This window comes from Sebastes umbrosus, chromosome 5 (assembly GCF_015220745.1).
Source record: "Sebastes umbrosus isolate fSebUmb1 chromosome 5, fSebUmb1.pri, whole genome shotgun sequence".
Classification (NCBI taxonomy): Eukaryota; Metazoa; Chordata; class Actinopteri; order Perciformes; family Sebastidae; genus Sebastes; species Sebastes umbrosus.
Genome location: NC_051273.1, coordinates 2,594,164 through 2,619,782, shown reverse-complemented (window position 1 = coordinate 2,619,782; position 25,619 = coordinate 2,594,164). Strand labels below are relative to the sequence as shown.

Below are 25,619 nucleotides of genomic sequence, written 5' to 3'. Positions count from 1 at the left end.
ATCACTCGACCGTTCAGTATCTGTGATGATGATTTGCTTCCTTGTGTGACAGCTCTGTTGTCAAAGCTGGCATTGTAAAACAGAGAAAGCTGCGACAAACACAAAGCGGCGTGAAAATAATGAGGGATTATGCTTAAAAGAGTGTACAGCGATATGCACTTGCATGTACAGGCACATGCATGACTGGGTTCAGTCAGGCGTGTGTGCACAGAGGGAGGTGTGAGGAAAGACGCACTGTCACACACAAAAACATACATACATGAAAAGCTCTTGGTTCTCTGTTGTTATTAGGTGGTGTATTTTGCCTGTGGATGACTAGTCAAATAGAGACAACGTGACATTATGTACTGTAGATATGTTTTCAGCAGTTACAAGGGAGTTTAATAGCACCTACTTGTTCTACTATCTAACACCTCAACATTAAAGCTGCACTGACTAATCATTTTCTATGAGCAAGGCATCAGATGACTGATAATTATCAGTCGACTCAGCATTTCCCCTCAGCTTTTAGTGTCTTTTAGCTCATTATATAGCTCGTTATACAGCCACAACTTTACTGTTTGATTTGTGGACTTTTTGAAGCCTCAAGTTGGGTAGTTTGGCCATCACCATCTTGGTTTTGCAACCAGAAGTGAGGGTGAAGCTAAGTACAACCGAACGCTGAATAAGACATTTTTAGGCAACCAAAATGTCACAATTAACTTTCATGAAGTGAAAACACACTGTGAAAGGGTTAAAGTTGTAAAACAAAAACACGGACAACTCCCAGACCGGACAACGTCGTCGTAGCAACCTGTCAATCACAAGGTAGCCACGCCGTAAAGCATCCCCTGCTTTATGGTCTATTTGACTCTAAATGGGACCATAATTTACTAAATGAACATCATGCTGTATTGAAGAAGACTTGAAACTAGTGATTGAGACCATAAACTCATGTTTACAATGTTTACTGAGGTAATAAATCAAGTGAGAAGTAGGCTCATTTTCTCATAATGTTCTATACAATCAGACTTCTTTTTGCAACCAGAGGAGTCGCCCCCTGCTGGCTGTTAGAAAGAATGCAAGTTTAAGGCACTTCAGCATTGACTTCACTTTTCAGACCCGGAGGTTGCCCACTGGTTCAATCTCACCAACCCCGTTTCTAGCCACAGCAGGCAGCTGTTTACAATGAAAAGACTCCAATAAGCCTACACTGCAATACCTGACCAACACCAAATGGCAGGCAGACCAAGTGCCCAAAACCAGTTGATGCTGGTGTAGTTTGATTTTAGTCCGCAGAGTGAAAGATATTTTTCCAACATGCATACATTCCAGCATATATGGAGAGTAAGAGTTGGCAGTTTCTTTCTTGAATGGCCTCAAAGGACCTGAAAGCAAATACATTTGATACAGCGACTAAGCTGGGTACGTGTATGCTAAAATGGAATATCTCTAATTTACATTCATTTTCTGATAGTTTTCTTAATATGGCCTCTACAAAATGTATTGCCACTCTCCGCCACTGGTGCCACCAGCCTGAATGGAGTAGATTCTCATTTAATCAAAAGTATCAGGTGTTGTTTGATTGAAGATGCTGGCGGTGTTGGAGGGGAAATGCAGGGATAGTTTTACAAGAAAAGACGAGATCTGGCAACGTTGCCCAGCAGTACGGGCTGATATCCCTGATGAAATGTTCTGGGAGAGCATGCGGTTATTACCCCAGCGGATGTTATTGTACAAAACCGAAGACGGGTAATGAAATGATGTATGGTCTTTTACTGAGCGGGCGGTGGAGTGTGTGTGTGTGTGTACGTCTGATAGCGCACATGTGTGTGTGTGTGTGTGTGAGTGTTAAATGAGGAACCAGGCGGCACCATCTGCCTGACAGCAGCAACAAAAGATGATGAGATTGTGTCCGAGAGGAAATCTACTTGTGTTTGCCCTGCCTGCCCCTCCTGCTCTGCCTTTAACATGCACACACACACACACACACACACACACACACACGGTGGCTCTTTGACTCGTCACCTTTTAGCTCTCAGAGGGGAGGGGGGGAAATACACGAGAAAGCAATTTGTTACGAGTGGACGGTGTCACCTTATTGCTTAGTTTCTTTTTGTTTTTTCCAGTAAAGGATGAAAAGAGAGTCAGGTAGGGTCAGGTGGTGAAAGGGAGAGCACTGGCACTATCACCGGAGGAGGAGGAGGAGGGGGGGAATCGGAGGGCGGACAGACTTACAGCTTGTCCTGCAGTTCCTGGACCGAGTGACTCTTTGTTTGACACCTCGGCTGAAAGCGGAGCTCCGCCAGGCACGTCCGCTGCTGGCTGACAAACAGCGTATCCTGTCTCTGTCAGCCCACCTCTCGCTGCTCTCCCGGCCAGCGCTGAGGGTGACGAACAAATGAGAGAGTGGCAGACAGAGAGAGAGAGAGAGAGAGAGACACAGAGGAAGGAATGTATCGAGTTTGCCCACCCCTGCCAAGAGACCTGAAGGAGGCATGCGTTATTGGCATTTTTCATCTCCAGATCATCTCCACGACTCGCCCGGCGTCCAGGTTGCCAGATGCTTCCTTGGAGATCTCCGGTTTCACCCAAAGAAGAGGCCTTTGTCTTTTGCACTGGAGATCTGTTGCACGCTCATCTGGGCAAAGCCATGTACAGGATGGAGCAACTGTCCACCAGCTTGTAACATTATAGCGTTGAGGAGTTCACTGCTTGACATTTATTTATATTTATTACAGCTCCAGTGACACGGCCGCGACAGAAGTCACGTCACACCTTTCTACTAAAAGCTGTCAATCACGTAATTGCAGAAGATGGAAAGGGATGAGAGAGGGCAACAGAGAGAGGGAGGACAGATGGCATGTTATGTGTCATGGAGGCCTAAGCAGATGTTTACTTCTGGGGTGGGAGAAAACGTGACCGGCCGTCTTGAGGCCCTGTTGTGTGGGGCCAATGGGATCGAGGCTAAATTGAGTTAACATACATTAGCATCGCTTCCTCTATCGCAGGTCAGCCCTGCCTTACTAATTATTTGCAGCTCAATATCAATTCTCAAAAGGCTTATTTCTAAATACTTTCCCTCTCTCAAACAAAGGGAAATAGGAGATCTTTATAAAAAAGAAACATTGGCAATCCCGTACTTCTCATTTGGCTCTGCTGTGAGGCGGAGGGGAAGTTTTTTTTTGTTTTGTTTTTTTCCAGGGGGGCAGAAAGTCAACCGTGACGAACACAGCATATCTTCTACATCATTACATCTGTACTTCAGGTCTGCTTCACAGATTTATGTGCAGGACAAGCTTGTTGTAGCTGTCTTTCCTTTTCCACTTGTTATTGGCTTCCGCTTCATGCCTGACTCTGTGATTCGCTGTAATTTCAGGCTTTTTACTTGCTCAGATGTGTGACCTTCTGAAACTGGGTTTATGTCTTGCACCAGTACAGCATTGTTTGTCTAATTCATACTAATAATCTAATGTATTTGGTCAGATTTTTTGGTAAAGGTGCAAGACAGCTACCTTTTTTAAATTATCATGCATGGAAAAACCCTGGAGAGGGCAAGGTTTGGCTTTAATTGAATCAACTATTTGATTCAAAAGCAAAGCAGAGGAAGTACATCAGTCTGAACAGTCACAAGGGGTAAATCTAGTAATCCGAGACGGGAGGACACATTACAGCATCTTATTCCCCAGTTCAAATTAAGTCACAGTACTGTATGTACTTTATTTCTAAAGCAAAGCTTGTCCGACAAAGGAGCCCTTTGAGAAGAAAATCAAATCTGGATCTGAGACTTGAGTCAGGAGTTTGAAATGTGTCTGCACCGGTAAGAGGGAATGAGTATTTTGTACACTGCAGTAGTCATGCTTCACATGTGTATGCGTGTGGAAAGGAGAAAATGTCCTGTGCATGTGTAGCACAAATTTCCTCCTCTGTAAGAAGCCCAAACCTCTTCCTGCCCAGCCTCCAACTTTAGGTTCACTGCTAGCTTTCACTTCCAGTGGCCAGCCCCTGACTGATACCATGCATTAGGACCAGACCCCTGCTGTAATAGCACTGGGGCATGAGTGCGTGATCACTCTGATGACACAGTCAGGCGTGAGAGCTATGACCTTCAAGGGATTTCCCAAAGTTATTTCTGCTACGGAAAAAAACAAACATTTTTATTTGGCCGTTGAGAGCGATGGCAGCAAAATAATAGAGGGCAGTGAGTCATGGGATGAAACCCACATACAGACATAACAATCTTAACCCACACAAGCACAGTCAAGGCCAAGGCATGACTGCCCGTCGAAGCACTGAGGGAGTAAGAATCACTGAGATCAAACCAGATGTTCACAAGATAAAAGTCTCAAGTTTGATGGTTCATCATGGCTGGTTTCCAGAAATGGATCTCCAAAAGAATTACAATACAATTAATACAATTTAAAGTAATTAACCATCTGAGACCCACAAAAGAGACATTTTTGTCTTTTTTAGGGGGGTACAGGGGGTCTTTAGGGGGAGATAGCAGTTCAACAGTAGATGTCACATAGAAGTGGTGTACATCATCTGAAAGCTGGGAACTTGGAGATTGCTGATCAGCACTATGTCAAGTTCTCCTAGTCATAAATCAGAAATAAACATGAATTAATGAATTATCTAAAATGAATTGCAAAAGTATATAAAGGCTTAGGACATTGTGATTGAAGTATATAATGTCCATCTCCATGTTCTATTATGTCTCATAAATTGTTGCAGCAATCTTTGGATTGATGGGATATGTTTCACAGATTTGGTGCTAAATTTGACTATTTTTTACCACTCCAGAATTGATAAAAATGATCAATAATCCCTCCAAAATACCACATTGAGACACCAAGACCTTGAGGAAAATCATAAAGCCATGCTGTGATTTAGTATCAAAAACTTTTGTCAAATTTTGGAGATTTCTGCAAGAATTGCATTTTTCGGTGACTGGATGGTGAGCACTTCTGTTGTGGAAACTGCTCAGAAACCCCCTTATTGTCAATCTACCTAGGAAGGCCATCCATCAATAGTCATCCACCCTAGTTCTTTAGCTTGTGGCTGTAAAGTTTTATGAGACTGTAGTTATCCTAGAGGTCACCAGAGGTCATTTTATACAGTGAGGTCAAATTTCAAAAAATGGTCTCACTACAATGAAATGGCTTTATGTAATTCCAAGACTGTTTAGCGACCCTAGTATGCAGAAATATTCAAACACACCATTTAAGTATAGGCGAAAATAAGATATGTATACTGCATGGAAAAAAACTGCATGTCATCATCAAAAAGTGGGCATGTCTGTAAAGGGGAGACTCGTGGGTACCCATAGAACCCATTTTCATTGACATATCTTGAGGTCAGAGGTCAATGGACCCCTCTGAAAATGGCCATGACAGTTTTTCCTCTCTAAAATTTAGCCCAACTTTGGAGCTTTATTTAGCTTCCTTCCCGACATGGTAGCATGACATGGTTGGTTGGACAATGGATTCCTTAGGTTTTTCTAGTTTTATATGATATCTCTGCCTTCACTCTAACCCTGAACCTAATATAGCCTTTGAAAAACAGTATAGTCAGTCGGGATCTAAGGGGGTTAAACAAAACAAAAGGTATATAATGTCTTGGATGCACAATATTGAACATGTTCAAGGGCAATTGGAAGTAAAGGAGGGCATAGACATCAAACCAAGTATGCAAAGTAGCCTAACAATTTCAGGTACTTTTTTTTGTTTCGATAAATAATAATGTTTTCTATTTTTAAATTTCAAAAGTTAACATCAACAGCTAAAGCAGTACCGGTACAAACTAACCTACCAATAACCTCTCACAGCTTGGTGTCAGAATAAGTGCAAACACAATCATATTTGAAGCAGCCAACACATCTAATGTTACAGCAAGAACAGTAGCGACATTATCTCAAGCTTCTAACAGCAAAACATACTGACTTGTTTTTGTAGGTTAGCTGTAGCCAATCCGGTGATGTGTTCTATTCCCAGAGTATGTGCACACATTTTCTGTTTTGCTAAATCCACAGATGAGAACTCATGTTGTGAGCTCATGTTGTGACTTATTGTTCATTAAGTCATTATAAATGAGTCTGAGTCGAGCCTGAAGCCAATAAAAGACGGGTTGCAAGTCAAGTGTGCAGTGTGTTGGGTAAATTGCCAACTCAAATGCACATCTTGGCTCAAATATCCTGCATTTCCTTGAACATAATTACTGTATTTTGTGATACATTGCTGTGGCGTTTATCAGAGTTCAAGTTGTATGCATTAAGTCTTTTCTCTCCAGTGTAACTTCTGTCACTTATTCACTTAACCTCTGTGTACAGCAAAGCAGTAGTTCAAGAACCACTCTACAGTATATAAACACTGAGATTAATGCAATGATGAATGTAGATATTTTGTACCCATTAAAAAAATTCCTTGCACAGTTAAACAAACAATTGTCAACTCATACAGCCTGGGGACGTAGCTTCTATTTATCCCTGGTCAGCGACTTAAAATGTGGTAAGGGGAAGTCGATTAAGTACGGGTCATTGCAGTCACCATGTTGCCGCTATCATTACAGGATAATTAACATGCTAATGGATGTGGAGTGACGGGAGAGATGGTGAGATGGAACAAGATGGAAAGCGAAAATGTGGTGAGTGACCACTCCTGTACTTCTCATGCACAAGTGATGGCACTACATTTCCTAGAGATTACATGCCAAACTTGGCCAGTGCTGTCACTAGTCAAGTTCCCATTTCCATGGGTAGTAGTTGGTAATTCCTATCACTGCTAATGCTACAGTTACTTGTGCAACATGTATTTAATGAAGGAATGCTATGGAGGTAAATGTATGAAGCAGAACAGACATTTAGGCCCTGTTCAGACCTGACATTAACATGCGTACTTAGAGATCCGAACACAAGTGGACTGCTTTAACTATGTCCGTTCACACCTGGCATTAGAATGGGTCTCCACATGCGTCTTGAGAGGCCACTTGTGATCCGATCTCACTTCCCTGCTCTATATGCAAATAAACACGTAGTCAATACATGGCTAATACAGCAGATGTTGTGACGTAATATGACATGAATGTCAGTCGTAATATCTTACATATTCGTGAATTTGCGTACATTTTATTAACATCAAAATAAAACGTCAGTGTAGAGCACCGGAACAAAAATCACCAACAAATCTCAGACAGTATGATAATAATGCACTTTGCGTGCCTAGTCTGATAGTTTGTAAATATGTAGCCTATAGATAAGATATATTTTAATAAATCCTGTTGTACCGACAAGATACAGTAGAGCACAGAAGCCGTTTCCATGCCGCGAGGCAGACAAGCACTCACATCTGCCTGTCTAGTCACCTGAGGACCGCAGAGATCCCGTGTATCCAAGCGGGACGTCAGTAGAGTAGGCGGTCCTTAATGTGGCCCAAGACACATTTGCGTACACACTACACTACTAAAAGAATGTGGTCATACGTGGCCCAGACCACCTTTGAATGTGATCTGAAAGATCGGATCTCAATGCGTCCTCAATGAGTCTTGAGTGTGTTCACACCTGTACTTAGAGCTGTCCACTTGTGATCCGATCACTGAGGACTCATGTTAGTACCAGGTCTGAACAGGGCCTTATTTATCCAAATGTTAACCGATTATTAGTTAAACCAGCACAGTTGCGCCACACCCGTACCATAATGGTGTGGTTGAGTGAGTCAGTGACCCACAGACGTAACTCTACTGTAAATGATGCCACAGGCCACTGACATCATTCTGTGGTGGTGCTCTCTACCTCATGATTGGTCATCATGAAGAAGGCCTGAGGGCCTGAATGTCAAAGAAATGCACATGGAGTCTGAGTTTGGCAAAAAGAACACTTTTCCCCCCTATGATGCTCTCGACCTCAACCATATACGGCCACGGGACATGAAAAAAGAAAAAGACAAGACATTTGAGGTAAAGAGGCACGTCCATTTATTGGACAATTTGAGATAACGCAGTAGTGGAAGGTTTGTTTGTCTGTTGCCAGTGCTGCAGATTTCCCCACAAAGGCGATAAACAAAACATCCGAGGTACTTTGTTGTGGTGAAGTCATTACGATGCAAGATAATTGAAAAAAAAAAAAATGTAATTCCAAGTCATACGCTGATATGTTTCGCCTCAGTAGAGCCTTCATGGGTTGGGGAGTTATAGCTGAAAATCATTCTTAGTCTTTCAGTTTGTTTGTACGCCTCCCATGCTTATATTTAAATTATCACTTCATGGTTAATGAGAATTATTTATTATCTTTCCTCTGTTGTCAATCGCCTGCCTCCAATCCTCCCTCTCACTTAATCCCTCCACTTCTGTCCCATCACTCGCCATCACTTTCTCCCTCTCTCTCTGTTTGTGCACCCTGCCATCGCTCCAGATCCAGTGTGGTGGAACAGCGGCTGACGTCGGCTCTTCTCCTTCCTTCTGTATTGCAGCCGGGCCCTAATTGCTGGTCTCTCACACAAACACACACAGAACTGCTTTATCTCTAGCTGGCCACACCACGCTTCAACAGACAGCCCAGCAGCAGCAGCAGCCTCCACAGTTCAACACCCACCTTACCAAACCCTCTGCATCCACCACAACCACCTTAAAAGGCTCCAATTAAACCATTACTGTAAGGAAGAGAGGAAGCGGGAGAGGGGAGGGAGGTAGGAGGGGAAGAAAAACGAGGCAGAGAAAGACAGAGGCTGCATCAAAGAGAGTGAGAGGATGAGCTTGAGATAAATAGGAAATTAAGCATTGTTTTGCCATGCAGGAGAAAAAAAAGCCACAGGGAGGAAAAATATACAGAAAGCGAATAAACAGCGTGAGATTTCTTGCTATTGCAAGAGACAGATCCACCCTGTAGCACCAGACTAAGTGTGACGCTACAGACAGAAGGAAGGAAGGAAAGAAAGAAGGGGAAAGGAGAAGAGATATCGAGGCGGTGATTTACGCTTCTTTTTGTCTTGGTGTCCACGAAGCCTGGGGGTAAAGGAAATGGCAGAAGGCACAGGGAGATAAGAGTCTTTGTTCTTCGGAGGTGTAGAGATCGTTACATTCCACTAGATAGCCTTACACTCCTGTCTAGCTTGGCCGACTGGAAATGAAAGAGAGTCTAAGTAACTGTCTGAGAAGGCCAGACGCCATATTTCATCATGGTTTAGTTGGTGGGTGCCCTTGGCTATTTGTCAGCGGATCTCCTTGCAAAATATCTTCCAATAGTGCCCATGGGATATGACCTTTGCTGAGGTCAGGCACATATCAGAATTAATCAGTTTTAGTAAAACATTTATAAAATATAATTTTTCAATATGTGGCTCTCAAAAGAAAACATATTGGTAAATACGCTGACTCGCTTTCTAGCCAAGATGAGGAGATCAACACCTATCTCATATTTGTCTGTTGCATATAAGGCTAGAGGCAGCAGCCGGTTGGCTTAGCTTAGCATAGAGACTGTAAATGGGGGTGAAACAGCAAGCCTGGCTCCATCTAAACGTAACATAATCTGTTTACCAGCACCTCTAAAGCCGTTTTCTCACATGAACTCCAGACAATGTCTGAGAATCAGGTCTCGACATCGTCTGGAGTTGGCCTTTTACAGATGTAGCACACAACAGGAAGTGTTCTGTGTCAGACGCATTCTCACCATAGACTGTGTATAAGAAGTCGGCGTAGTCACCGTGACGTCACCCATTGGTTTGTGGACTGCCGTTTTGAAGTTCGGCATTTTGGCCATCACCATCTTGGATATTTGCAACCAGAAGTGACAGAAGAGGCATACTTGCCAGCCCTCCCGGGGTCACAATTCTCCTGTATTTCTCCCAATTTATGACAAATTTCCACACCTTCTTTTTCCTTTTCCTTATCTCAACCTGTTTCTGGCGCTGTAAAGCCTGTATGAGCCCTACTGTTTCCACCCGGACAGCAATAGAGCTACACCTAATGTCGTGTCCTGGCGGAAGAGAGCTGCTCGCAACCGCTTGCTACACAACATTTTGAGCTGCGCTTGCCGCTGGGTTCACATTACACCACGCAGCGCCTGAAGTTGGGCTTTGCTTGACGCAGGAAAAATCCATTGTGGCGTGGCGCAAGCCATTAGAAAATGGGTTTCAGAGCCCTGTAGTGCCGTTGTCGCGTTGTGTCTGAAAGGGTCTTCAGTGAGTGAGAGAGTACTAGAGAGAAAGAAATACTCAAGCAGGGGCAAAACATGAATGAATCAATGAAAACTGATGACTATTAGTTTATGCCAGAGATTCATGTAAGTTCATGCCAGAGGGGTGAATTAGTCAGTTTTCTTTCCTGAGAATTAAAGGTAAAAATTAATTAATTTGTTGCAGTATATTTATTATTTTACCATTTTCATTCTTTAAAAGTCACCAGAATGCAGGAAACAAAGTCTCTGAAACTCAAAGGAAGTGAAAAAGCAGTATTTCCCAGAATGTAAAACTATTCCTCTAATGCTCATTTTACATATGGAGCCGCGGATGATGTTTCCAATACCCAGTGCACCGTGCACCAAAGTGGCACTTTAAAATATTCAATTACAGCCTAGAAACCAGCCACAACCCTGACCGGTGCAGAAGTTGACGGGCACTGATTCACCGCAGCAACACAATCATTAATTTCCACTACACTTGAAACCAGGAGTGACTGATGAAGCCATTCCACTCTGGGCAGACAGAGGGCCGAATGTATCACCAGCCATGCTACACAATTCATTATTGGCCTGTAGCTACCTGGAGGGTTGTGATAATACCTTCTGTTTTGTTTGTCATAAATTTAGGCTCCCGGGCAATACAGAAATCGGCGTCCGAGAACTATGCTACCTATTTACCCAAGGCGGCCAAGCGTTGAGCCATCTGTGCCCGCTAGTTCATATATTTCACCAACGCGCCCCGAGGAGCGATACATCAGATATAACAGGGTGAGGGCAGGGCGCCGGCGTTGGCCATTATGCAGTCATCGCGGTGGAAAATGACACCGAATGTCTCATTCTGCCCCTCTCTGCAGCCATGCCAAAAGGTTCTGCTGGCACCGAGGCGTCTCATTCCGTGTAACGGCTTGATGGTTTTACATGGGCAACAAGTCAAGCTGAAAACACTGAGCCGTGAACCGCTCCATCTAGGAAAATTGCCATTAATAGGATACAGTAAGTAGGCTGTGATACGCTACACCTCAGTGAAATTTATTGTTACATGTGTGGCAGGTTTTTTTTCTTCCACTGGCAGCCTTGTGATATTTTGGAGTGAGGAAGGTTAAGGAAAGGAAAGGGGGAAGGACAGAGTAAGAAAATGATGGAGTGACTAAGGGGGGAAATTAATGATCTGTCTGTCTGTGTGTGGAGGAAGGTGAGGATTCAGGGGCCACCCTGAGGCCTTTTCCAGTGTGTGCGTGTTGGGCAGGGTGGGTTAAGGATAGAGGTCAAGATAAGATAAGAATGACAGTGGAGGGTGGGGTCGTTTAATTGTGTTTATCCAGAGCTTTGGGGCTGTTGTGTGTGTGTGTGTGTGTGTGTGTGTGTGTGTGTGTGTGTGCGTGTGTGCGTGCGTGTGCGTGTGTGTGTGTGTGTGTGCGTGTGTTCTGAGGGGAAGCATCTCTGTGGGTCAACACGGCCTGGGAGTCATCTCAAGTCCAGTTTGACACGAGGGAGACGGATCACCGTTGAGATGGGCGGAGGACCAACACACACAGGACGTTCAGTGGTGTTTGTTAGCATCCTGTCCCCTTCTCCTTCAATACCATACGTCAGGGGGGAGAAGATGGACGAGATTCACCCCCTAACTAAACACAAAATCACCCCCTTGTGTATTTTTAACTCCAAAGATCCAGCAATTTCCACCCACCCGCCAATTCATTCAGGCAATATGGGATCGCTGAAGGCACTGACAAGCTGAAACACCATCCCCAGTTCCGCTAATAGCAAAAAACACCCTGCTAATGGACAGAATGGTTTATTACCACTTCAATCATTCCTGACATGTGTATAGCTAGTCGTTGTGTTAGCCCCTGTTTCACAGAGGCCATTAAAGTAGCCATCTTCCTGGCTGGGGGTGGGCAGGTAAATCGCTCCCCTCTAATGCAACTCATACATAACCTGCAAGCTGTTAGGAGGTCACTACCCCTAGGCATAGATGAATGATAATGCCTTCTATTGCCTCAGTTAAGTGTTCCTGTCTTATCACTTATCTGGTGTTGTTTTTGATACGATGGAAGTGCAATTTAGACAGTCAACTCCCTCGACGCAGCTATAGTCTCTCTTTACGCCTGCTGTCATTCCTGTGCTCTTAATTCTAGATTGATCGTCTGGATTGTTTAGAAGAAAAAGAAAAAATGAAGATAGATAGATAGATAGATGGATGGATGGATGGATGGATAAATAGATAGATAGATAGATAGATAGATCTCTTTTCAGACAAGAAACTTTTATATTTGAATTGACACAACAGCAGATGCTGTCACTAAGAATGGCAGATGGCATGAAGTGTAAAAAGGTCTTTGTCACAGAAAAGCTTCAGAAGCAAAGAGCTGCTAAAATCTAGCATACAGCGGGGGGTGACAGTTCTGTCTGTGTCATGTTTTTCTTGCTCTCAGGGTCCATATGAGGCAAGAAAAGGCAACAACATTTACAAAAGCATTCACATCCAAACGATAAATACTAGGTGCCGGATAAAAGAATCTGTAAAAGATGGAAAAAATAGAGTCTGCACCGTATACTGCATATAAGAAGTGGACGTAGTCACAGTGATGTCACCCATTGATTTGAACTGCTTTCTTGAAGCCTTGACTTGAGCATTTTGGCCATCGCCATCTTGGTTTTTGGCATCTTGGCACGAGAGAGTGGAGCTGAGTACAACTGAATGCTGAATAAGACATTTTTAGGCAACCAAAATATCACAATTAACTTTCATGAACTGAAAACACACTGTGAAAGGGTTAAAGTTCAAAGATGAAAAGACGGACAACACCAGACTGGACAACACTGTGGAAGCGACCTGTCAATCACACAATAGCTATGCCCCACGGACCATAATTTACAAAATGAACATCATGCCGTATTGAAGAAGACTTGAAACTAGAGATTGAGACCATAAACTCATGTTTACAATGCTTATTGAACAAAGAGAATCAAGAGAAGTAGGGTCATTCTCTCATAGATTTCTATACAATAGACTTCTTTTTGCAACCAGAGGAGTCGCCCCTGCTGGCTGTTAGAAAGAATGCAAGTTTAAGGCACTTCCGTATTGGCTCCACATTTCAGACCCCGGAGGTAGCCCACAAGTCCGCACACTAGATAATGCTCCAATGAACACATATTTAATTACCACCAAATGACATGAGCATTAAGCTCTTTTTCATACAAGCCCTGACAAACTCCCACAACCATGTGCCTTCCTAGAACACTCACACACTCACACACACTCACTCACACACACACACTCACTCACTCACTCAAACAAAGATCAATGATGTGCCAGTAACTGGTAATGGGAAGTTTAGACAAAGAGGCGATGAGAGATGAAGATATCATCAGGGGAGAGAGAACAACATGATATATATTATTCCTGCCATGGCTGGCGTTTGACTCAGAATGCACCCACAACACCAATTACGCTCCCAAACGCACACACCAGTGATAATCATAGACACGGCTCATCAGCTGACTCACATGATAAACACTGCTGTGCTCGACATTGACCCAATATGTACTGTTAAATAGCATAGATCCCGTTACAGTCTGCCAGATAATAGTCTTCTTTATTTACAATACAGTAAATGTCTCAGTATGAAATCAGCCCCTTTAGATCCATCCAGAGGTGCATGTATCATCACAAGAGCAGTAAGTGGCACAATACACTCCTGCTGGGTAAAGTGTGCACAGGTGGCTCAGTCTAAATAATCATCATATTCATTGGAACAAAAAACAGAAGACAACAAAGCACTTTAATACAGCATACTGTGGGAAAAAAAAGAGGGCTTGGTCTACAACTAGCCAAACCAGAAACGTTGTCATCCAAAAAGATCAAGAGCCTCGTGAAAGGAAATGACCAGGCGTATGACTCATGTATGGCATGTGATTTCTCTACGGGGCTTTTATAAAAGAAAAGAAAGAAAACACTGAAAAGTCCTCCATTGTTCACCACCTGAACAGATCATAGGACAAGAATGCTTTAGAAAGTTAAACGGCATTCATATTGAATGTGGTATTACTGATGTATGTCCACACAGTATCTTGGTCATATTTAGGAAACAATATTTACTGTACATGTGTATCCTTTGATATGTGAATGAAGACTATTTTGAATATTATTAAAGATATATCTACTATAAAACCAAGTAAACAAAAGCCCTCCTCTATCCTCGCTGAAATCAAAGTCACTGTATCCTGGCGATCATATTCAGGTTTAGTTTAATGAGGGATGGCATAAAGGAGCAATAAAGCTTTTACTGTCCAGTAACACAAAAGAACCCCAGTAACAGTGTGCCTTTAAAAGACTTATTGATTAATGTATTGGATCTCTGTAGCTACTTCATTCATGTCTGCTGAGAAAATATGGCTTAAAGCTGCAGTGGGTAGAAATGGAGAAAAAATTATTCAAAAAAGTTATATTTATAAAACGGTCACTATATCCTGACAGTAGTGCATGAGACAGGTAATCTGAGAAAAAAATCATGTGCCTCTGTGTCCTCCAGTGCTCCTACTGGCATCTGCAAGATTTCACAGATCGGAGGAAAACAACCAGCAGAGCCGAATTACAATATGCTGAAAAGTTATTATGGAATTGTTACCCAGTGATGATGGATAAATACTAATTTTTTGGAGTCTAGGTGATTTCCACATCATGAGCGGTTACTCCGATTAACCATTTAGAGGACAGTTTATTCCAAAATGTCTTACTAAACTCCAAGTTCCATCTAACCATGGCTGTGCTAATGCGAATACAAGGATGACCCACTGAGTTACACAGGGATGTAATGAGATGACCGAAAACCAATCTCACACACCAAAAAGAGTTCTGGAGCAGCATCCATGAATAACTGGCCCAAAAGTTTCAGCGGTGCGTATTTGCTTCTACTTTTTGGGAGGTAAAAGCATTTTACCTCCTCCCTTAACAAAGGAAATGAACCCTTTCCCCTCCAGGATTTAAGAGCCACAGAGCTGTTCTAACCTGTCTGGAGTTCCCAGCAGTGATACAATGATAGGACAAACATGAGCACTCATTCCGGTTGGTGTAAAAAAGGAGGTCTTTGATTTATGATTAATTGGCAACAAGGTAACACAGCTACAACAAAGATGACTCAAGTCTGCCACAGCTGTGAGTGCATTTATTGCCCCATAGATGTACACTTCACATAGAAACTGAAACTATATAAGTCTGATTGTATAGAAGTCTATGAGAAAATGACACTACTTCTCACTTGATTTATTACCTCAGTTAACATTGTAAACATGAGTTTATGGTCTCAATCACTAGTTTCAAGTCTTCTTCAATACAGCATGATGTTCATTTAGTAAATTATGGTCAATGGACAATGAAGAAGGGTATGCCTTAGGACGGGGCTACCTTGTGATTGACAGGTCGCTACCACGATGTTGTCTGGTCTGGGAGTTGTCAGTTTTCAGTTCATGAAAGTTAATTCTAACCTTTTTGGTTGCCTAAAAATGTCTTTCAGCGTTCAGTTGTACTTAGCTCCACCTTCTCGTGTAAAAAAACAAGATGACAACAACCAAAAACCAAGACGGTGATGGCCAAAATGCTGGTCCACAACCTAATGGGCGATTACGTCCACTTCTTGGTACACAGACTTCTTGTCTATAGTATAATTTCACTACTTCTACTTGCAGCCACCATCGACATAAAGAAACTTCTTCAGACGAGGTCTGCACTATTGAGCTAATTGAAAACATACCAGACATAATTCAAAAGTACTGAATTCAGTCTGGATGTATTAAGCCCAAAGCCCTCAGTGCATAATTGCCATATTAGAAGCAAACCATGAGTGAAATTTGTCCTCATATGCTTGGTATTATTTCACAAGCTAACTTTCTTGACCAAGAATACCCTTAACTTGACTGTTAAACTTATTAGGCGGCTGCAAAACTGAAAGGATATGAGTCAAGAGCTTTTGATATAGGCAAGGAAGGAAATTAAATAAATGGGGCGCAGATATTATTAAAAATATGATCCAGCCTTGAAATAACATAGACTTTTCACATTTAACATCGAGTTGGAGGTCCATATGTGAGGTTCTGCAGACACGATTTAATAATTCAATCTCATTTTCTGATGTTTTTTTAAAGGCACAATGCTCTGCCTTTCACTATCAATGACAAGCACACTCATTATCTTCCAACGTTTTGAGCCTAATTACTATACTTTGTCTAATTTACGCATTCGTGCTGAGAACAGAACTGTATAGCAGCGAGCTCTCCGGTCGTGTCACTCTTCCTTTCACACCTCAACCTGAACTCTTAACACCATGTGTCGGGCTTTTAATTTGCTCTTCTTTGGGAGGTGAGATTGGAGGGCGTTCGCTCGGGGAAATCGATGGGAAAATGGGATGGAATCTGCTGAGTGGATCAGAGCGAATGGAGTCAGCCCTCATGGGCATAAAGGGAACATTGGAATGAGAAAGTCTGGACAATGTTTTTAACTTCTTCCAGGCGGCTGACGACGGCAATCTGCTCTCTCAAATCCCTTCGCGGAATGCGCAGGCGAGATTAATTTCTTGTTATTCAGAATTGATCGCGTCTTTATGGACTCATTTGTGCTCGATCCATTCAGGCCTGCCTGACATGCTGTCTTCCAGCGGCACCGCATACTCTAAACACAGGAGTTAGTTTCCAAGAAGGGAGTCTGACTGGCAGTTTTACTGTAAAACTATAAGATGCTTCTGTCGGCTTGTGGGAAGAGGCGTTCCTTTTGGTTGCGGATGTGGTTTTGAGATAACACCTTTTAAACATACCTGTTCATCTGGTATGCCAGTTTTCTCTTTCTTTTCTTTCTAAAGATGATCCTAATCACTAACATCCATCTGTAGTTTAATTAAGCATCAAACTTTGGAGCGCAGCCACAGTTCAAGTTCATGCATCTAACTCGATTAAAGCTTGTTTGGCGGGGAACATAGAATGAAATCAAGGGAAGGAAATGACTGCACAACAGTTGCTCTTTTTATCTGTTTATTAAAACATTACTGGAATCAATTCATACCCGGTATGTTAATGGGTGTTTGAGGTACAGTATGGGCTGTTGGCGCTGCAAAAGCAAAACAAGGTCAGTTACAGAGTGTGTTTTGGCTTGTGTGCGAGGAAGGTGGGGCGATCAAATATCACTTTTTGCTGAATTCCAGGTACAACATGGTATAATCTTAAATTTCCATCATGTAATGAGTTACAGGTGTTATCCTCCATGTGTGTTGCTTCACTTTCCAAAGCAAATTGCTCCACTTTTTGACTCTTTTTACTGGACGGCGCTGAAGATTATCCCCAATTAGCTGGAGAGCTCTGCCAGTAACAAGCTCTCTCTTTCTGTCATCAGACAGCGTGTCATCATCATCACTGCCCACCGCTACAGCGCCGGACGGCCCACGATGTGCTGTCGTCTGCTGGGCCTGTCAGCGTCGCAGCAACCTGTCGTACATCTAAGCCTCTGCCAACGCGACACACGGCACTGTCACAGAACTGTTTGTAGCTCTCATTTTTCCTTACAGCATTTACTCCCCCTGCATCAACTGCTCTCTCAAGCTTTGGATTTCTCCTCCTCCCCACATGCCTACATCTTCTCTTAGTCATTTCTGGGTTGCATCCTTGCATATAGCACAGAAACATAATCTCATGATTTCAGAACCTGTAAAGGACCTTATGCAGGCACATTGTTTACAGCGCTACACAGCAAAAAAAACACTCTCATAAAAGATTTGCAGGTTGTGACAGCTCGGCCCGCTGGTTTGTCATTTCGTAAATGCTGACAGTAATTCTGCATTTCGACTTGAGACACAATAATAATGGGTGCTGCTCCGTCAACACAGACTCTGATGGCATGTGGTTAATGAAGCTTTCCCAATGAGAACCAGCTCAGCTTCGATTGGGGACATTTAAAGTACCACAGCCACTGATGTTTATGCTCCACAGCGAGGCAATTTTGCCTCCCACTAAGTACTATGACTCATCCACGCTGTCAGTCATTTCACTCATCGGCAGTAAATATGATATTTATCATAATTATATCATAGTCTGCCCTGCTTTAGGTTTTTTTTGTTGGCGCGCAGGTGAGTGCATGTGTGGATGTCACTCACACTTAATTCTTCCCGTTTAAACTGCGCTGGTGTTATAACACAGGAATTACAAGAATTTTACCTTTTTAAATGAGTTCCCCATTCTGCATTTTGATGATCATCTCTGGCATTTTTTCATTTCCTCCTTTGTTATTTGTTATCTTGTTTTACCTTGCAGCACAGTTTGAATGCAAGACTGCACGTGATCATGCATACCACTTTAATTTGTTAAGTAATTATACATTTTTAAAATATTGCAAAACCACAAACGGAGACAGAATCACAGAGGTAAATCACAGAGAGTGTCAGGCTGTTCGAATAATGCACTGTAATTCATGTACATCCCACAAAATCAATTAGTGTGTAATTCACGTAATCGTGAACCGGGAAGTATAAAGAGCGGCCAACGTTGCGCAGGGGAGGAGGTCAGGGTGGATGGGTTGGTCAAAAATCACCAGGCGTTCATGTCCCATGTGAAACCAGAAGTCAACGTTGATTTATTTGTCATGTAACTTTTAAGTAACGCCACTTCCTGAGTTATTTTAGGCCAAACCTAAACCTAACTAAGCAGTTTTGTTGCCTAAACCTAACCGAGTTGTTACCTGTGAAGACGGAAGTTTATTTTGAAAAGACTGTATGCATGTGAAGTGCAGATATTGACAGTTGTTAGTTAGTTAGTTAGTTAGTTAGTTAGAAACTTTATTGTCCACAATGTGGAAAATTGCCTTTGGCTTCATCACAATCAACATGAGTTACAAATAAGACAAAAGTAAGAAACAATCAAACATTGAGGAGCTTGGAGTTCAATCATATGCCATCAAATACTGTTCCGTAGGCCTATTACAAATGAGTGAGACGTGAGACAAATGTGCAAATTCAGCGCACAGTGGGGGTGAGGGGGATTAACTATGTATTTAATAATTTAATAATTCAACTGCGCTTGGGACAAATGATTTCTTATAGACATTTTGGGTGGCTCATGGCAGTCTAAAGCGCCTTCCTGAGGTAAGAGAATTGTGGGTGCAATGGATGGGACGGGTCACTTGTTATGTCAAGAGCTTTCTTTTTGGTATTCAGTACGAGCCTGCTGCATAGTTGCACCTGTGGTTTCCCTATAATTTTACTGGCCGTGTTAACCACTCTTGACAGTTTTCCCTTTACATTTGACATTCAAGTGTCCGTACCAAGCGACCATGTTAAAAGGACAAGATGTTTTCCACCACATTCTTGTACACCATTTCAAGAATATTCTGGCTCACCCCAAAGTCATTCAGCTTCCTGAGCAGGTGTAACCTCTGCATAGCTTTTATAAAAAATATATTCCGTGTAATCTATAAAAATAAGGTGACTATCTGTATTTAAAACAGCTCCCATGATTGTTAAGGGTTGGCATAAGTCTGGAATGTAATGTTTACCGGATATGACCATTTTACGATTAAAATACAGACTTCGTTGCTGGACATTCGTAGGAAAATGAACGAAAAAGGAAGAATCACTTTTTCGTAAGACACCATATGAACCGTTGTATGAGGATAGCGTGTATATAGGTCAGCTGGAGATGAATCAGCATATGTTGCGTGACTGGTAAAATAAAAAGAAATATTTGTCTAATGGGATGCCATCATGTTCAAAACCTTTTAGCCTCAGTCAAAGCAATTAGTGGCCTCTACCAAAGCAACAGATCTGCCTACAGCCTATACTGTAAATGGCATTTAAAGTCAAGTAGCACCATGATCACATTACCCTGCCGTTTTAATGATACTCCTCTACAGTCTGGGCCAACTCGCTAATGATCAAACTGGAACTGTACATAAACACATAAAAACCACTCGACACTGCACTTAATAACTGGCTGAGTTGCTTTGGAAGGGGGTTTATAAAAACTGCGCTAAACAGACACTGTCTCCATTTCTCACGCAACAACGGGAAGCTAATTATTTCAGCATTGTGCCACGAAGACGGCTGCTGCATGGGTGTTCACAGTATGGAGGCTCCCTTTGATGTCGCAAATCTGTCCACTCTTCAGCCTCAGACTCCAGACCGCTAATGATTATTTAGCTCTGGGTGGCTTAGTCATTCTTCAGTGCGCTCATATGATAAGACAACCGCAGGACAAACAGGTTTGGCATACACACCTGCCCACGACGCCGTTTCATCGCATATGCACACTTTGATCAAACTTGCCAGAGTTTATGTTTGGATATTGAGCAGCTATGCGTTTGTGAGTACTATACTATATAAACCAGCATCTGGGTTCAAATACATCTAGCACACGTACAGTGCTCACATGGCGAAACATGTTGGGAGTTTAATCTTACAAAGTGTGGGATGTTCCCACCTGGAGAACCAGCGGTCTCCGACGTGCTGCGCTCTGCAATGTGCTTTGTAAAGTGACACTTAGAGGATGTCTGCGAGCCTCCCTTCCTGTCAGAGCCGGCAGTCCACTTGAGACTCAAATACCAACACACATTTCACACAACCACCCAAAATAACCCTAGCAGGTTGGCGCAGCTAGTGCACCACCACAGTGTCCATAGCAAGGAGCTGCCATTTACAGGGAAGTGTACAAGATAACCAGAGCACAAACACTCTTGCATTTGGTTTGTTTAAATGAGTTATTTTCCTATTAGCTGCTAAAGCTTGCAATGTAAAAATGTAACTAAATGTTCTGTTTTCTATCTAAGAGAAATTAATGTATATTATTCTAAACTGCTGCTGAGAACTGGCCCACTGGTGGGATGGCGCTAGTGTTTTGAAGTGCTACTACAAATGCATAATCAGTGCCGTCAGCTTATAGAGTGGCTTTGTATCAATTGAGCCAGTGGCAGTCGTGTTGTAAAGAAAAAAAAAAATCCCGCTTTTCTAGGGTTATTCTGGGGCTTTTGTATTTTACTGGCTGCAGGCAAGTGGACGGCCGCCTTCTCAGCTCGCTGTCAGCCTCTCAATTGAATTACTCTAATGTTTTATCCCTCACTGTTCTCCGCTTGTAATGAAATTAATGCCACTTTAATTTGCACCACCCTCTTGTTAAGGCTCGGGATGCAGAATGAAATGTGGCATTGTTTGACTGCAGGACACGCCGAGGAAAAACAACACGGACTCTCGCAGAGCGTGCACGCTAACTGACTTGTAAATGGGACTCGTGAAGTGTCTTTCGGGGATGCAGAAATTGCCTCAGAAGTGTGGTCAGCCAGTTTTTCACTTCATCTTAGCAACCCACGGTTTCATCATACGTCCATATAAACTCTGTCACAGGATTAGAAAGTTTGGCAGTGCACGCTTCACTGAAGGACTATGATACACCCCAACTCGGTGTCAGGTGATCCACTGAATCATTCAGGGTGAGAATCAATGTTACATCCTCGGTGCATTCATCCTGACAAAAGGCAGCAGCTCATTGATCACTCCGCTCCCTCTCATCACTGCATCAGTCTCTCAAAGCAGAAGGGAAAAAATATGTATTTTCAATGCAAAATGTGCAGAGCTATTACTCTGCACGCTGACAACCAATCAATTCCACTACACTGTTTTCTGTCTTCAGCTGGAGGAGATGCTCGATAAAATGAGCAAGATAAACCGGGCATGTGAATCTGGCTGTCAGAGCTCTCCTACAGATGGACGTTTTACGAACAGGAGTGAAAGCCAGTATGTGTGTGACAGCTGTGAATGTATGTATGTATGTATGTGCACCCTCCCTATAACTCCTGAGGCAACTTTGAATAACTGTGGTTTCACATGAAAAGTGTGTACGTGTGTGTGTGTCAGTTGTATAGCTGAACCAATCAATGAGTACTAATGCTGGAAGCAGTTGAAGAATTGCTGTGAGTAACAATCTTTAAATTCTGCTCCTAGCGTCACATCAAAAATTAATTTCTTCCCTCAAAATCAATTATTTTTTCCTATCTTATTAGATTGTGGCACATGAACTGGAAATAAACAGTAATGTCGGAAAAGGCATTGAACTATGCAGTAAAAAAGTAAATGGTCCCGGTTCTCGGAGAAGTCTTCCACCTGCTATTTCACAAATAATTCAACTCAGGCCTTACTGAATCCTACACAACACAACCATCTGCTTCTGTTTTCCCCACTTTCCCCACAATGACTCATGGTTTAACTGTTTGGTTCTAATGATGTGTCCATCAAAATCAATCAGATGTGTAAATCAATGATTCTGATGTGCATTTAAGTACATTGATCATTTAGTTTAGTTTAGTTGATTGTGATTCTGTTGAGTCTACAATCCCTTTCCTGCATTCCTCTCTGTTGTTTTTATTCTTATTTCCTTAAGGTCATAAAGTAGATTGCATTGTGAGCCCCAGCCAACACTTTAATTATTATTGCTGCCTTTTCAGACCTCCTTTTCTGTTTTCACTGGTGACGAGCATAACTCAATTAATTACAGAGCATGTGAAGAAACTGACGTGTTCTCACGGACATACTGTACGTGAAATGACCTTTTGACATTACGTGGTGGTGGTGGTGGAACAGAATGTGTGAAAATTGCGTGCTGTCACCAAAACAGTTTAACATTAGGTTTTGGCAACACAACTACTTGGTTGTTAGGAAAGGAAACATCATGGTTTGGGTTAAAACGACTAAGTTTGTTGCGTAACTTCTTACGTAGCCTACGTAATTTAAAATAACTCAATGTTGACTTGATGTTTCAAACGGGACACAGTGGTCTCTTGGTGAAAGTCTCATGTTTGACCCATCCATCCACCCCAACCTCCTGCCTATGTGAACTTTGATTAAAACATGTTTCTGTTGAACCTGGGAATTCTTGTGTTTACAAAGAAAAATGATCCTAATTGACTTTCCATAAAGTTCTTCCTTAAAGTCTGATGATGGAGGTAAATGTTTTGAGTTTCAGGTAAGATTGTAATTAAGACAGACAAAAGGTGTGGCAGAAGGCAGGATATTTTTGGCATCATCTTTAAAAAATCTAACCCGTGACGGGAGACTTTGGCCAATCACAGGTCATTTCAGAGAGAGAGAGAGTTCCTATTGGCTGTGCTCCGGCTGGTGGGCGGTGCTTGGTATTTCCTCAGCTGATCTCAACATGGCTGCCGGGGTCACAAACTTTCTCGTTTTACAGCTAAACAGTGCACTACAAGATGTTTCTGAAAACATTTGAGGTGAGAAATAGGCATCACAGTAACAGAATATTGATTCATATTTGATCAGCGCTGCCTAGTCTGATCGTTTGATTGGAGGTTGCGAGTGATTGATAGACGGCTCAGATGGAAGCTGGACGGCAGACTCCAGCTCGGCTCTGACTGGTTGTTTTCCTCCGGTCTGTGAAATCTTGCAGATGCCATTAGGAGCACCAGAGGACACAGAGATACATGATTTGTTTCAGATTACCTGTCTCATGCACTACTGTCAGGATATATTATTATTATTTATTTATCAAAATGACTTTTTTTAATCATATTTTCTCCACTCCTACCAACTGCAGCTTCATGCAAAAAACAAATACACACATCGCGTCATACTAAGCCTCTGAGATACATACTGAGATCATGGAAAGCCTGTGCACTTGCCAAGTGAAGTTTACATTTGGTACCTGGGTGTTTTTGTGTCATGCTTCCCTTTTTAAAACACGTCACATTGCTTGATGAAAGCATTAATGAATGTCTCCCACTATGAGGCTTTGGAGCCATGTTCTCGAAGGGGAGCTTCCGGTGGCATTTGTTTACTTAATTAAATCATGAGAGCCATCTCGAGTGTGACAGGAGAGCAAAACAGACGGTCGAGGGTTTCTTCCCCCCGGTCCCAGGGAGATACTTTGCATCCAGAAGCCTGGCACTAATGATTTCATTAACATGGCTAACAGGGCGTCAGTACACCTGTTCACAGGCGTTCCAGCAGATACCTCGGTAACCTTGAGACAGCGGTTCGAGGCCCCTGCCAACGCTCCTTTTGTGTGGCTGCTGTCTCAGCTCTTGTGCAGTTTTAATAGAAGCTACAGTTTGTGGCGTTGAATTTTTCTCCAAGCATGTGCTGTTCTGAGTCAAAATATGTGCCAAAGCTGTATCACACTGAGAAGGCGTCAATGTAATGTTTGCTTTTTAACAAGAGTAACTGTAAAATGTATTATCTATGATATACGTTTCACCTGCTGAGCCCCAGTGGCAGATTTGCACATAATTCTTTCCTTTCAGCCTCCCTAGAATAGCAGATGTCTAGCGTTTTCCACATGAAAGAAATACATGAGTATCAAAAAGTTGAGACAGCTACAGCACAATATCTAAAAGTCAATTTTTCTCATATTGCACTATGCTTGATCTGACTGCTTCAGAAGAAATCACACCCATCTGGCCCTGCAGGAAGTGCTCATATGAAGTCTGACCCTTGTTGTTTTTTTCTTCTTCTTCTTTGCAAGCTCTAAATTAACCAGCTGGAATTTCTCTGGTCCTCATGCTTTTGGCAGTGTTGTCTCACATGGCTCTGGCTGTGTCTCTCTCTGGACCCTTTTCTCACATTATCTGCATGCTTTAATGGTCTGTAACTTGTCAAGAGGGCCTATCTGTCTCCTCGCCCACTCGTCTGACAGCCTCACTGGCGTTTCCCCCCCCCCCCTCCCTGCCTCAGAATGTGATCGATAGCCCCCGAGCCCCCAACCACACCACCCCACTGTCTTCGCAGGTGGATATCATTAAGGGATGAAAAATGCCCTATCAAACCAAGCAATCCTCTGCCCTCTGTATAAACTGAGTAGAAGCGCTTTATGAACATGCATGGCTAGAAACAAAGAATGTGCACACAAATATAAATTGTACAAAACACAAACAGTGAGCATGTTGAAGAATCAGGTCTTACTCAGTGGGCTCTTACTCAGGGACCTGAAAAGTGAAGCCAATGCTGAAGTGCCTTAAACTTGCATTCTTTCTAACAGCCAGCAGGGGGCGACTCCTCTGGTGGCAAAAATAAGTCTGATTGTATAGAAGTCTATGAAAAAATGAGCCTACTTCTCACTTGATTTATTATATGAGTAAACATTGTAAACATGAGTTTATGGTCTCAATCGCTAGTTTCAAGTCTTCTACAATACAACATGATGTTCATTTAGTAAATTATGATCCAATTTAGAGTCAAATACACCATAAAGCAGGTTATGTTTTAGGGCGTGGGTACCTTGTGATTGACAGGTCGCTACGACGGCATTGTCTGGTCTGGGTTTTGTCCGTGTTTTCGTACTAAGACATGACTTTTATTTTTTTTTCGTGATGGTCAGCACAAAATCAATTTGTTTGTAATCCACGTAATTGTAAACCGGGAAGTAAAGAGAGCGGCGAACGCCATGTATGGGGAGGAAGTAAGGGTGGATGGGCGGGTCAAAAAACACTGCACTT

The 25,619-nt window shown here is 42.6% G+C and overlaps 1 long non-coding RNA gene across 1 annotated transcript; it reads right to left on the bottom strand.

The window, feature by feature from the left end:
- Positions 1–1,079: 1,079 nt before the first annotated feature.
- On the bottom strand, positions 1,080–14,991 carry LOC119488669. The gene is made up of 4 exons (XR_005207006.1): positions 14,982–14,991; positions 13,976–13,977; positions 6,832–6,962; positions 1,080–1,091 (listed from the first exon to the last, which is right to left on the bottom strand). It is a non-coding gene; the product is annotated as an uncharacterized LOC119488669 (long non-coding RNA).
- Positions 14,992–25,619: the final 10,628 nt, after the last annotated feature.